Genomic DNA, 12,118 nt, shown 5'->3' with positions numbered 1-12,118 from the left:
CAGTTAGAATACATGCTTTTGGAGTAAGGCACACTGACTTAGGTTAAAACTTGCTTCAGCTAAAGTTAGAGTAAATACATTTTCTTTTTTAAATGTAATCTTTTTTTTTTAACTTAAATTTTGGATCCATAAATGGATCTGGGAGAATAATCTTAGGTCAAATGGAATGTATTGTTTGACATGGCCTTTAGTATTATTACGATGTTGGTGACACGTATTGACAGTAAATGTGATTTATTCCAATTAAAGCAATTGATTAAATGATGTCAAAACATACTTTGTGTATTCCTATTGACAGAAAATGTTAATTTCACCAAAAATAAGATCCTATCATCCTTGCAGATTCTTGCTCATCATTGGGCCAGTAGCAAACTCTTCTAATTCTTTCTTCCTTTGCAAAACTTATCAAGGTTTTACTTGGCAATTCACTCTTTACTTGGCAGTCTTTGGGAAGAAAACCATTCTTTTGAACATTTGTAAAATTTAAAAGAATGATTCTATCAAGTGACCACTTAACAGCCATCCTAAAATAAATTGTACTTTGAGTAGCTGTAAGGTAGTATCTTACTATTAGATAATATTTTTTTGCATTATTTCATGAAATAAAGAGTTAAATAGCCTGTCTCTTATCATGACTTAAAATCTCAGATATCCTGTAGCTGTATCTTTCACTCTAAGAATTGTGATCTTGTTGCAGTAACCAATATGTGTCATGGAGTCTAATCAGACATATCTGGAGGTGAATGGGAAGACTCTGGAAACTTGGAAAGGTGCCAGGTTTACACTTGCGTGTGGTTATTCAAACTATGACAAACGTGAATTTGTGAGCATCAGAAATGGGCTGTTATTGAACAAGGAGGACCAGAAATAGTGATAATAGTCGACCAAAGAACACTGGAATTCAGGTTGTTTAATCCTAACCTCACACTTCTCCAAATACCAGCAGCGGTTAAATACAAATCTCTGAAATAAAAGCAAGCAAGCCAAGGTTCAAAGTTATACATCACTGCTAGTCTTGGGTATAGCTGACTTTTCTGTCCCAAACTGTATTAGCTAACACTTGGGCTTTAGGGATGTTTTGCCTCAGACACCTTGGGGACTGAGTAGGAGAGCGAGCACTCGCCTGGTGCTCACCAATGCGGAGGAGAGCATTGGAGAGGTTAAGACTGGAGGCAGCCCAGGCTGTAGTGATCAAGCCCTGGTGGAGTTTGTGATCTGGAGGAATGCAGGCCTCGCAAATAGTAGAGTCAGGACCCTGAACTTCAGGAGAGCAAAATTCCAGTTGCTCAAGGAACTGCTGGGTGGGATCTCCTGGGAAACTGTCCTTAAGGGCATGGGTACAGAACAGAGCTGACAGCTCTTTAAGGACACCTTTCTGAGAGCGCAAGAGTTCTCCATCTCCCAGCAAAAGAAATCAAGCGGAGGAGGTGGGTGACTGGCACGGCTGAGCAAGGACTTGCAGCTTAAACTGAGGGAAAAGAGAGAAATGTACACGAAGTGGAAGCAGGGCTGTGTAGCCTGGGAGGAATACAGGGCTGTTGTCCGCATGTGTAGAGATAAGATCAGGAAAGCCAAGGTGCAGATAGAGCTGAACTTGGCTAGGGATGTGAAAAATAACAAGAAGGGGTTCTACAGGTACAGAAGCAGGAGGAGACAGGTCAAGGAGAGTGTTCCCCCTCTGATAAATGAGGATGGAGAAGTGGCTTCCTCAGAGATGGAAAAAGCTGAGGTGCTCAATAAGTGCTTCGCCTCGGTCTTCACTGGTGGTCAGACTCCCCATGTCTGCCAGGACCCTGAACCTCAAGGTGTGGATGAGAGGAGTGGATTCTGTCCCACTGTAACAGCGGAACAAGTCTGAGACCTCCTAATGAAACTGAATGTATGGAAATCCATGGGGCCAGATGATATCCATCCTAGGGTTCTGAGAGACATAGCTGATGTGGTTGCCGAGCCACTCTCCATCATATTTGAAAAATCATGGCTGTCTGGTGAAGTCCCCAGTGACTGGGGAAAGGGAAGCATTACTCTCATTTTTAAGAAAGGGAGAAAGATGACCCGGAGAACTACAGGCCAGTGAGCCTCACCTCTGTGCCTGGGAAGATCATGAAGCAGATTCTCCTGGTTACCATGTTAAGGCACATTCGAGATGAAGAGGTGATCCAAGACAGCCAGCATGGCTTCACCAAGGGCAGGTCTTGCCTGGCCAATCTGGTGGCCTGCTATGATGGAGTGACGGCATCAGTGGATGGGAGAAGGGCGATGGATGTCATCTACTTGGACTTCTCCAAAGCCTTTGACATGGTCCCTCGCCACATCCTTCTCTCCAAATTGGAGAGGTATGGATTTGAAGGATGGACTGTTCGGTGGATTAAGAACTGGTTGGCTGGTCACAGCCAAAAGGTTGTGATCAATGGTTCTATGTCTGGATGGAGGCCGGTCACAAGTGGTGTCCCCCAGAGCTCAGTCTTAGGACCGGTGCTCTTCAACATCTTTATCAGTGGCATAGACAATGGAATTGAGTGCATCCTCAGCAAGTTTGCAGATGACACCAAGCTGAGTGGTGCACTCGATACGCTGGAGGGAAGGGAAGCCATCCAGAGGGACCTGGACATGCTGGAGAAGTGGGCCCGTGAGAACCTAATGAGGTTCAACAAGGCCAAATGCAAGGTGCTGCACTTGGGCTAGGGCAATCCTAGGTATTTATACAGACTGGGGAAAGAACTCCTGGAGAGCAGCCCTGCAGAGAAGGACTTGGGGACGAGAAGATAGACATGAGCCAGCAGTGTGCGCTGGCAGCCTGGAAGGCCAACTATGTTCTGTTCTGGACTGCATTAAAAGAGGAGTGGCCAGCAGGGAGAGGGAAGTGATTGTCCCCCTCTACTCGGCTCTTGTGAGGCCCCTTCTGGAGTACTGCATCCAGGCCTGGGGCCCCCAGCACAAGAAAGACATGGAGCTCTTGGAATGAGTTCAGAGGAGGGCCACCAAGATGATCAGAGGGCTGGAGCACCTCTCCTATGAGCAAAGGTTGAGGGAACTGGGCTTGTTTAGTTTGGAGAAGAGAAGGCTCCAGGGAGACCTCATTGTGGCCTTCCAATACTTGAAGGGAGCATATAAACAGGAGGGGGAATGATTGTTCACGAGGGTGGATAGCAATAGGACAAGGGGGAATGGTTTTAAACTAAGACAGGGAGATGTAGGTTAGATATTAGGAGTCAGTTTTTCACTCAGAGGGTGGTAACACACTGGAACAGTTTGCCCAAGGAGGTAGTGGATGCCCTGCCCCTGGAGGCATTCAAGGCCAGGCTGGACGTGGCTCTGGGCAGCCTGGTCTAGTGGTTGGCAACCCTGCACTCAGCAGGGGGGTTGAAACTCGATGATCTTTGAGGTCCTTTTCAACCCAGGCCATTCTGATTCTGTGACTCTTGGGCATTGTCCAGTGCTCTCCTCTCACTATGATGGTGGTGTTCTGGCTGTCTTGTCCTATGAGTGTCCCAGTTCAGTGCTGCACATCAACACACATAATTTCAAATTCATAATTAATCCTATTGATCTCAATTATATTGCTCACACCCATAGGAATCTGGACTTGGTGCCGTATGGCATGAAAGCTACTGGATGAAATTCTCTAGGGCATCAATCCAGTAGAGGTCAATGCAGTTGTTGTAGCTTGCACTTAGCATTATACAATGGATTTGAAGTGTTGTGAACTCAAATCTCAATATGCAAAACATAATGCATGTATGGGGTAAGAAAGAGCGTCAACAGCCAGCAGAAATATTCTTAATACATAGAATTTGCATGTTCCTTGTCGCAGTGCATTGTGGCAGTGAGATGCAAATCTACAATGGTTACACAAATATTCATCCTTGTTTGGCCTGAAAGGACATTCATATCTCAAATATCATAAAAAAATCTGCTCCTTCCTCCTGAGGTTCAGGGCACTTTCTGGCACATACCCAACCAACTTTAGCATTAAATACGCTTTTTTTTTTAATGATTTCCAGTGTCAAGTGTGAGAAAAATATTCAGTTACGATAAGCAGTGTTAATAACAATGTATTTATATTCATAAAGCGCCCACAGATTGGAGAACTACATGTTAACTCTTAGCATATTTAAAATAAGGATTTAATTGAAAAAAATAAGGAACTGGAGTTCAATAAATTCTGTAATTAGGAAGAAAAAAGAGAAAAAAGAAAAAGCATAATCATTTGCACAAACTGTTCTTTCCATTGTTGCTATTCACTTACTCTGTAAAAGTCACCAGAAACATGAATCAAAAAGAATAGGAAAAGAGATGCAGTTTACAACTGGTACTTCTCCAGGGGTGACATTAACGAGTTGTTCCTCTATTCTGAAACTCACTAATAAAACAACATTTCAAAAAAGAATTTGACTCATTAAGGATACTTTGATTCAAATTATTTCATAATTCTCTCATCATGCCTTAAATCTGCTTTAACATGTCAGACAAGGGCTCATCATTGTATGAATTACCTAGAGATACAGCGTTAGGAAATTCAACGGTCAATTTTTCTTGCTTTTGCCATGGGTAGAGGACCTGCATCACCAGAAACCTACTTTTCTTAGCCTTATATTCTGAGATGTGTATACTTCAAATGGTTATACAACTAAGAGCAGCCATGAATCTCTAGCAGATTATTTAGGCTCCGAAAGCAAAAGAAAAACAGGAAAATTATCATTTTTGAGCCAGAGAATCTAAATCAGTTACAGCTGACTTATCCACTTTATTATTTATCAAACTACATTGTACTTCTAAATAATAACGAGCCATACAAACTCAAACTGTAAGAAAGCTCTTTAAAATCTACTTGACTAGCAGGTAGTTAGGTTTATTCATCTTTTCTTCAAGACAAGGAAATAGTGCTTTTCTCATGCTCAGAGTGTGAGATTGTCCAGGTTTTCACTTTGTATTTAGTTTGCTCTGCCAAAGTTAATAAATTAATAATAAGTTAATTAAAAATAAGTTAATAATTTTCTCATGCAAACTTTATTTCAAGTGCTTAAGACATACCAAGCATACCCCAGAAAGTCAGAAAATGTTTTTCATCAGTCCTTTACACAAACATGAAGAAGCAAACACTTTCTTGACTTGTATTAATCATCCTTTATCTAATGTGAATTCACTAAAAAGAGGATGAAATAATAATTTCTTCTAAGCAACTTGTCTCAGCATTTCTTATTTTGTAAAACCCAAAATGAGCCTATTCATAATGGAACTCAAAAATCTGGTGATACAGTTGTGCAGATGGCAAATTATTTGTCATTGGTGAATTATCTAACCCAATAGTTACAGGAAAGAGCCAACTGCAAATATTAAGACTGTATTTCTTAGGCAATTTCTCTCCTCTTTCCCCTCCTCAAGGAATCAGTGCAGCTCTTCAAAAAATATTGAACAACTGTGAAAATAGCATTGGCCACAAAAAATTAAAACACGGTGCCTAGAATCAGACTTATTTTCCTAGATCTCTTTTTCACAATGAAAGTGCTATCAGATGGCAATGTTACCAAATGTAAGTATGAATAGCTTAAAATGACCTCAGTTACTCAACCTGTTCACTCAAAAATGATAAAAATTATTCCCTTCCATCTCACCATCTTCCATTACTGTTGAACTTGAGCTGAACGCAGTAAATATAACTCTTTAATGACTGGCATAAAGATTATTATAGCAGCTGAGATAATATTTGTTGGCATGGTCTTGTGTCATTTAAAGCAAGAGAATGGGCTGCAACTGCTGAAACACTTGCAAGGGGAAGGATAACAGCCAGCCTTCCCGTCTTATTCTCCATATGCTCCTGTAAATGGCCTACCTTGTCCTGTAAATGCACTTATTTGTGTGCACAGATTGCTCTTGGCCACTCCCTTTGTCACTGCCAATGATTACAGAAGTGGAACCTCTGCCTCCAGATCTCTTCTGGCATCAGGAAGAAATCCTTCAAGAAAGGGGGAGGAGATTGGAGAGATGTCTTCAATAAAAAGTAGTAAAAATGTCACATTTGCCACACTTCCATTCTCTCTCCTCCCCAAATCTTGCCCATATCAATGATCAGCTCTCAGTACCTGCACTCGGCTTAGTCTTGTCAACAAGAAAACATTTGCATTTCCCTTTATTTCTCCAAGTCGGTTAGACTGGTAATAGCTCTGTGTGACATCATCCCTAAAACTGACTAGGAACTGAGATTACAGAGGCATCATTTAAATGATTGTTTCATGCAACAGATAGCCTATAATTTCTGAGAAGGGGTTGCCCTCAGATGGTCCAGTCTTTGGTGTAATGGGTTTAAAACAAAAATAGACTGATTAATGAGTGTCTAATTTTGCTCAGGAAGGAAAGTGGGAGGAGGAAATTATAATCAACCCTAAAAAGAATCTTAAACTATCTGGAATAAAATGATTTTGAATGAGAGACTCAAGCGGGTAAACATACTGAAAAGGGCAGAGAGCAGAACTCTGCCTCTTATGGAAAGATGATTTGATGGAGGAGATAAAGACTGGAAGCTGTCTTGGTTCACTTAAGTATTGCATGCTTCGGGGGTTTCAAAATACAAGTGTGAACCTAACAATATAATCCTTTACAAGACATACATGAGCATATGAAATTATCTTGATGGAGATTCACAGGTCTGAAAAGGCAGCACTTAAGCTCCGTGCTGCATCCACTGGGTGGCAAATTGAACAAGAATTTTAGGATTAGTCTTCCCATTTGTATCTCTATAGTTAGGCTTGTGTCAGAGCTTACTTCGTAAAGCTAGCATTTTAAAGAGTTTTATTACCACAGCATAAAAGTTTTTGTAGGCTTATATTTGGTTCATCCATCCTCTGTACAGAAGCAGACTGTATTTCATAATTTTGGAAGATGCAAAACTGACTTCATTTCAGGCTATGGATATAATATTAAATAATTGGACACTTACAGGGTTTGGAAATTGCCTTCTTACTGTAAATATTGACTTAATAAATGAATTTGTACAACATTTAAACTACTACCGTGGTCTAAATCAATGTTGATATAAATTAAACTGACCAATATTTATATTGTTATTATCTCTGAATTCCAGTATTACTCAATCAGCAAATACGGTAGTAATTTGTGACAAGTGGCTAAATCACAGAGATTCTTTCTACCTTAACCATTGTACTATACATACTGAGGGATATTTACAAACTAGTCTATAATCACTCAGCTGCTTAGTTAGGATGAAGAGGCAGAATATTTCTAACACTGATAGCAATTCACTAGCTACTATGGCAACATGGGCAGCTTTGCCATACCCAACAGGTAATTGCTTTTGTTCAGTGTCATTCAGAAAGTTATTGTCAAACCCAACCCAAAACATTGAAATTCTGACTAAAATTAAAACAAAATTAAAATAACCACCACCAACAAAACAAAACAAAAATATATATTTTTTAATTTATATGAAGGATGAGACTGGAAACAGCTATTTGGGATACAGCCCAAAAATAGGTCAGAGGAAGCTCTGCATAAAAAATATGCAATGACTTCTTTGTTATCCATTAGTTTAGTCATTCATTTCAGTTTCAAGTCCAGTTTCAGAAAAATTCCTCCCTTCCCCCCTACAAGAAGGTAGGCATTAATTTAAACATATGTCACTCCATGATGCTAATTAAGTTCCAAAATGTAATTTTTCATAGAAGGAGATATTCACAATTGTTGACCATTTCAAAGTGTTGCCAAATCCCTAATGTAATCAATCTAAAATAATGGAAAAAGTATCTGCCAAATTAGGAACTGGAGGCGAAATATACTTTAAACGTGTAGAATAGGGAGCAGAGATATAATTTCCATGATTTATTTGCTGTGTAGCAGTACCTATGAGTACAACGACAGTCCTTGCCCCAAGCATGAACAATTACAGGGCTATTAATGCAAAATGCATCTAGTAGGTGACTCCAGTCAGGTCTGTGTGAGACAGAGGAGTACACTGGAGTGTAGAGCTGAACACCTCTCAAGATTCTCTTTGAGCCACAAGGGACAGCAATACAGTCCCCCCCACACCCCATTCACAGAACATAGCCATGGGTTGTGCACAAGAACAAAATTCGGGACTTGGTCTGTTCAGCATTTTCTAAAGCTAATACCAAATGGTTGTTAAGTCTCTCTGATGAGATGAATTACACTTTCATAATCTGTAAGCCACTCTTTTATTTATTAAATAATCACCACTCGCATTCCCACTTTTTAATTTCCCATTTGACATTAGGCCACCATAATCCTGACCGTTTCGTTTCCGGAACGAACTTTTATAACTCTTATTGCCTTACTGAAAAAGGAAATTCTTTCCCTTCAAATCTTCTGCAGGTCATCTTCACCCCCATTTTTCTACTACATTCATATAATCGCTGTCGTTCACTGGCAAGCCTGACAGCCTGTGAATTTATTGGTCACATAGTCTGGTCTAAGAGTGGCAGAAAAACAGATGTGAAAACAATTTGCACAATTTAATACATGGCACATTCAGTACTGCATTCAATGACAAGCAGTGGATTTTAACACTCAGCAGAGGGAAAGATGCCAAAGACAGGGTGTGTGTTTTCCGGCATTGTGAGGGATGGTGAGCAGTTTGTTCCAGTCTCATATTTGTGATGGGGAGTGCTTATATATGGTAAGTAAGTCCCTTACAAAAGGGGCAGGGGAGTTGGAACTAGATGATATTTAATGTCTCCTCCGACCTAAGCCATTCTCCAATTCTATGATTCAAAGCCATTGGTGAGTCACCTTAATCAAACACTCAGCTGGTTGGAAGCCTCAAGGTATTTAGAAATTCTCTGAAACATTTTGTATGGACTCCCACAGCTCCTACCAAAGCATTGCACTGTGGATAGTGTCCAGCTAATGCTGTGGGACGTGCTTACCTTCCGTTTAGCTTCCATCTGTAAAAATCTCCTGATTCACCCTTCCGGGAGGACATCTTGTAGCTTGTAGGTTAGTGCAAGAGCTTCAAGTGTTGGTTAATAATTCCTGTTTTTGTATCCTCTATTGGCCAAGGTTCTGAGCCTGATAGGAATGATTTTCAAAGAAATGCATCTGTCATCCCAACCAATGACACCAGCCACATCCCCTGCCTGCTGAAAGCACTGCAATTGAATTTGACTTGCTATTTTCAACTCTTCGGAAATCCATCCTTTCTGAATTAGATCCTTTTCTCTGTAAATCATTTTCTAATAATAACTCAAAATTTACTTCAGTGCTTTGAGTATTTAGTCATTGTTCTTCCTTCTTGGTAACACACCATTACCAGATTTCCATATTAAAAAAAGAGGATATTTTATAATGCTTTTCTATAACTGGAATTTATCTATCTGTATCTTGAATGTCAACTGTAATCAAGAGTTGAAATTGCCATGTTGGAATAAACAACAGATTCACTCTGTGTACCTTAGCCATGACTTTTTTTTCCTTTCTCTTTGTGTCATATTTAATTGAAGTTATCCATCTGTCCTATTAATAGTCAGATACACTCATCTCTGTTTTTCTCGCTGTCCATAATTTAAGCTTTCTTTTTTCTTACCTTTTTCTCTAAGAGACTCTCTTGCTTACATTACTTGTTTCTCTTACAATGGTCAAGATATTCACTTACCTAGCAAGCTAGTATAAGATGTTTAAATGTGCGTGTGTACTGGACAGCAATCAGAGCACTTTTTCCAGAGCAGTATCAAAAAACACTAAGGACAGTGCACCCTCACCTAAACCTTCCAGAGTTCAACTGATAAATTTCAATAGTATGCTATATTTTTGAACAAAGGACAGAAGCAAAATCAAAAGTAAGTTATGGAGTGGAATATTAAGTTACTTGTCAGTATAAAATAACTGCATGTTTCATGGATACTAAAAAGAAATCAGTAAAACTCAGTGTGATTAAAAGCACAATTTTATTCAAAGATTTACCTGATATTTTGCAGGTTCCTACACCTTGCAGTGTAAGCTTCAGAAAAGCATCTCCATAGATACAGTACACAGGAATAGTCCTGATATCTTAATGTCATTTTTACTTGTGTTAAATTCCTCAGAAATCTGGAAGCGTCAAGATTAGACTTCCCTGCCTTGAGCAGAAATTTTACGGAAAAGATTTTTTGTAAGTTTTGCATATAAAGAAATATTTTGTCTGATTTGCATTCACAGACTTATGAAAAACTCAGAATTCATAAAAATGCAATTGCACAAAGTTGTGATTAAAAAAAAAACTTCCATATTACTACTGCAATTTCTTGATTAGCTACTGCCTTCACTTCCAGGGTAAATATGGTATTTCCAGACAGAAGGCTGGCCTTTCTTATTATGTATGTGCTGACGCAAACTGAATGCAATTAATTTTAAAAGAAAAAAGGGGAAAAAAGACACACATACTTCCTTCTGATGCCACGCCTTTGGACAAGGTGATAATATTTGACAACTGTCATCACAGAATCACAGAATTATAGGGGCTGGGAGGGACATCTAGAGATCATCAAGTCCAACCACCCTGCAGAGCAGGCTCTCCAGAGCAGGCTGCACAGGTAAGTGTCCAGGCGAGTCTTGAATATCTCCAGAGGAGGAGAATCCACGACCTTCCTGGGCAGCCTGTTCCAGTGCTCTGTCACTCTTACTGTGATGTAGTTCCTTCGCATATTGGTGTGGAACTTCCTATGCTCAAGTTTATGGCCATTTCCCCTTGTCCTGTCCCCACAGACCACTCAAAAGAGGTTGACCATGTCCCTTTGTCTCCCACTCTTAAGATATCTATAAACATTAATAAGATCCCCTTTGAGTCTTCTTTTCTCAAAGCTGAACAGACCCAGGTCGCTCGGCCTTTCCTCATAGGGGGGATGGTCCAGACCCTTTATCATATTTATCATCAAAGGAGCAGTTTGCAAATGAATGTGTTCTCTATTGGAAAGAAGAATGTCTGCAAACAGTGTCGCTCACAGGCAGCAGTACTGTGTGGGCAATATTTCTGGAGCCTGTAATGGAGCTAGCAAAGCTTAGAAAGAGAGTTTCTAGAGAAAACATAAGAGATCAAGAGCACTGGGTAAAGCACCTCCCGTCAGCCAGCATATAAACTAACATATTGTGGACCACATCAATGTAAAGTAGAATAAAGGAGCCGGGGCTGAATGAGATGGTTCAGGAGGCAAGTACTTAGGAACAATGCTGCCTTCTCTCCCAGCTGAAGGATGAGCGAGAATATAAAGTAGCCTAATAGAGACTTACCAAAACACATCTTTCTAAATGGCAATCTGAAAGCTCACCTTGAGCTTTCCATTTCCAAATTTCCATTTTCCATTTCCAAATCAGTATATCAGTGTTTTAGATAAAATACAGTCAATTACTGAACAAACAGAGCACTTTTTGGAATGTGGGGGACTGTGCTTAAGGGAAATGAAAAGGGAAATAATCATGCAATAGTATTGTAGTCTTAAGAATGTTTAATGTTTGATAAAATAATTAGCTGATGGGTCAAAAGACCAGCCAGCAAATATTTCAGGTAGTGAACAAGGACACATTAAGTAAGAAGGAAACAGTGGTATTTGTAGCACATAAAAGCTGAGGAAGAACTTGCAGTTGCTACAAACTCATCATATCCAGCATAGTGTTGGTGTATTTGAGCACATCTGACCTGATAGCCTTCACCTGCTGTAGGGCCTTGATTCACCTAGATGAGTTCTCTGCTCCTTCAAAAAACTACGTTGTGTAAGTATATTTGTAAATTGTTCATGGTCCACACTAATTGCACAGCTACCCATGTTAGTCCTGGCAGGAGGCTGCTCTGAACTTTCTACTAGCCAGGAAATTGTGCACCTAATTCTCAGTGTTAAATGTGTTTGTGGCTGCCACCCACCCCACCCCTCACCCCCCATCCAGTATTGCCTGTCACCAGAGAAGCTAGTGCCACCACTTGGTATCATAATTTCTCAGAGAGGAGATGCATCCCCTTGCAGACTATACTCCCTACGGCCAGGCTGAAGCCCTTGTCTCTAAGAAATCCTTGCATTTCATGGAGAAGCATTCCAGATGACCCCCAACAGAGTCATGCTCAGTGCCACTTGTATTTTCATCTCTCTATTGACAAAAATCTTGCCAAGTCTATCCCACA

This window comes from Numida meleagris, chromosome 5 (assembly GCF_002078875.1).
Source record: "Numida meleagris isolate 19003 breed g44 Domestic line chromosome 5, NumMel1.0, whole genome shotgun sequence".
Taxonomy (NCBI): Eukaryota; Metazoa; Chordata; class Aves; order Galliformes; family Numididae; genus Numida; species Numida meleagris.
This window is presented reverse-complemented; position numbering follows the sequence as displayed.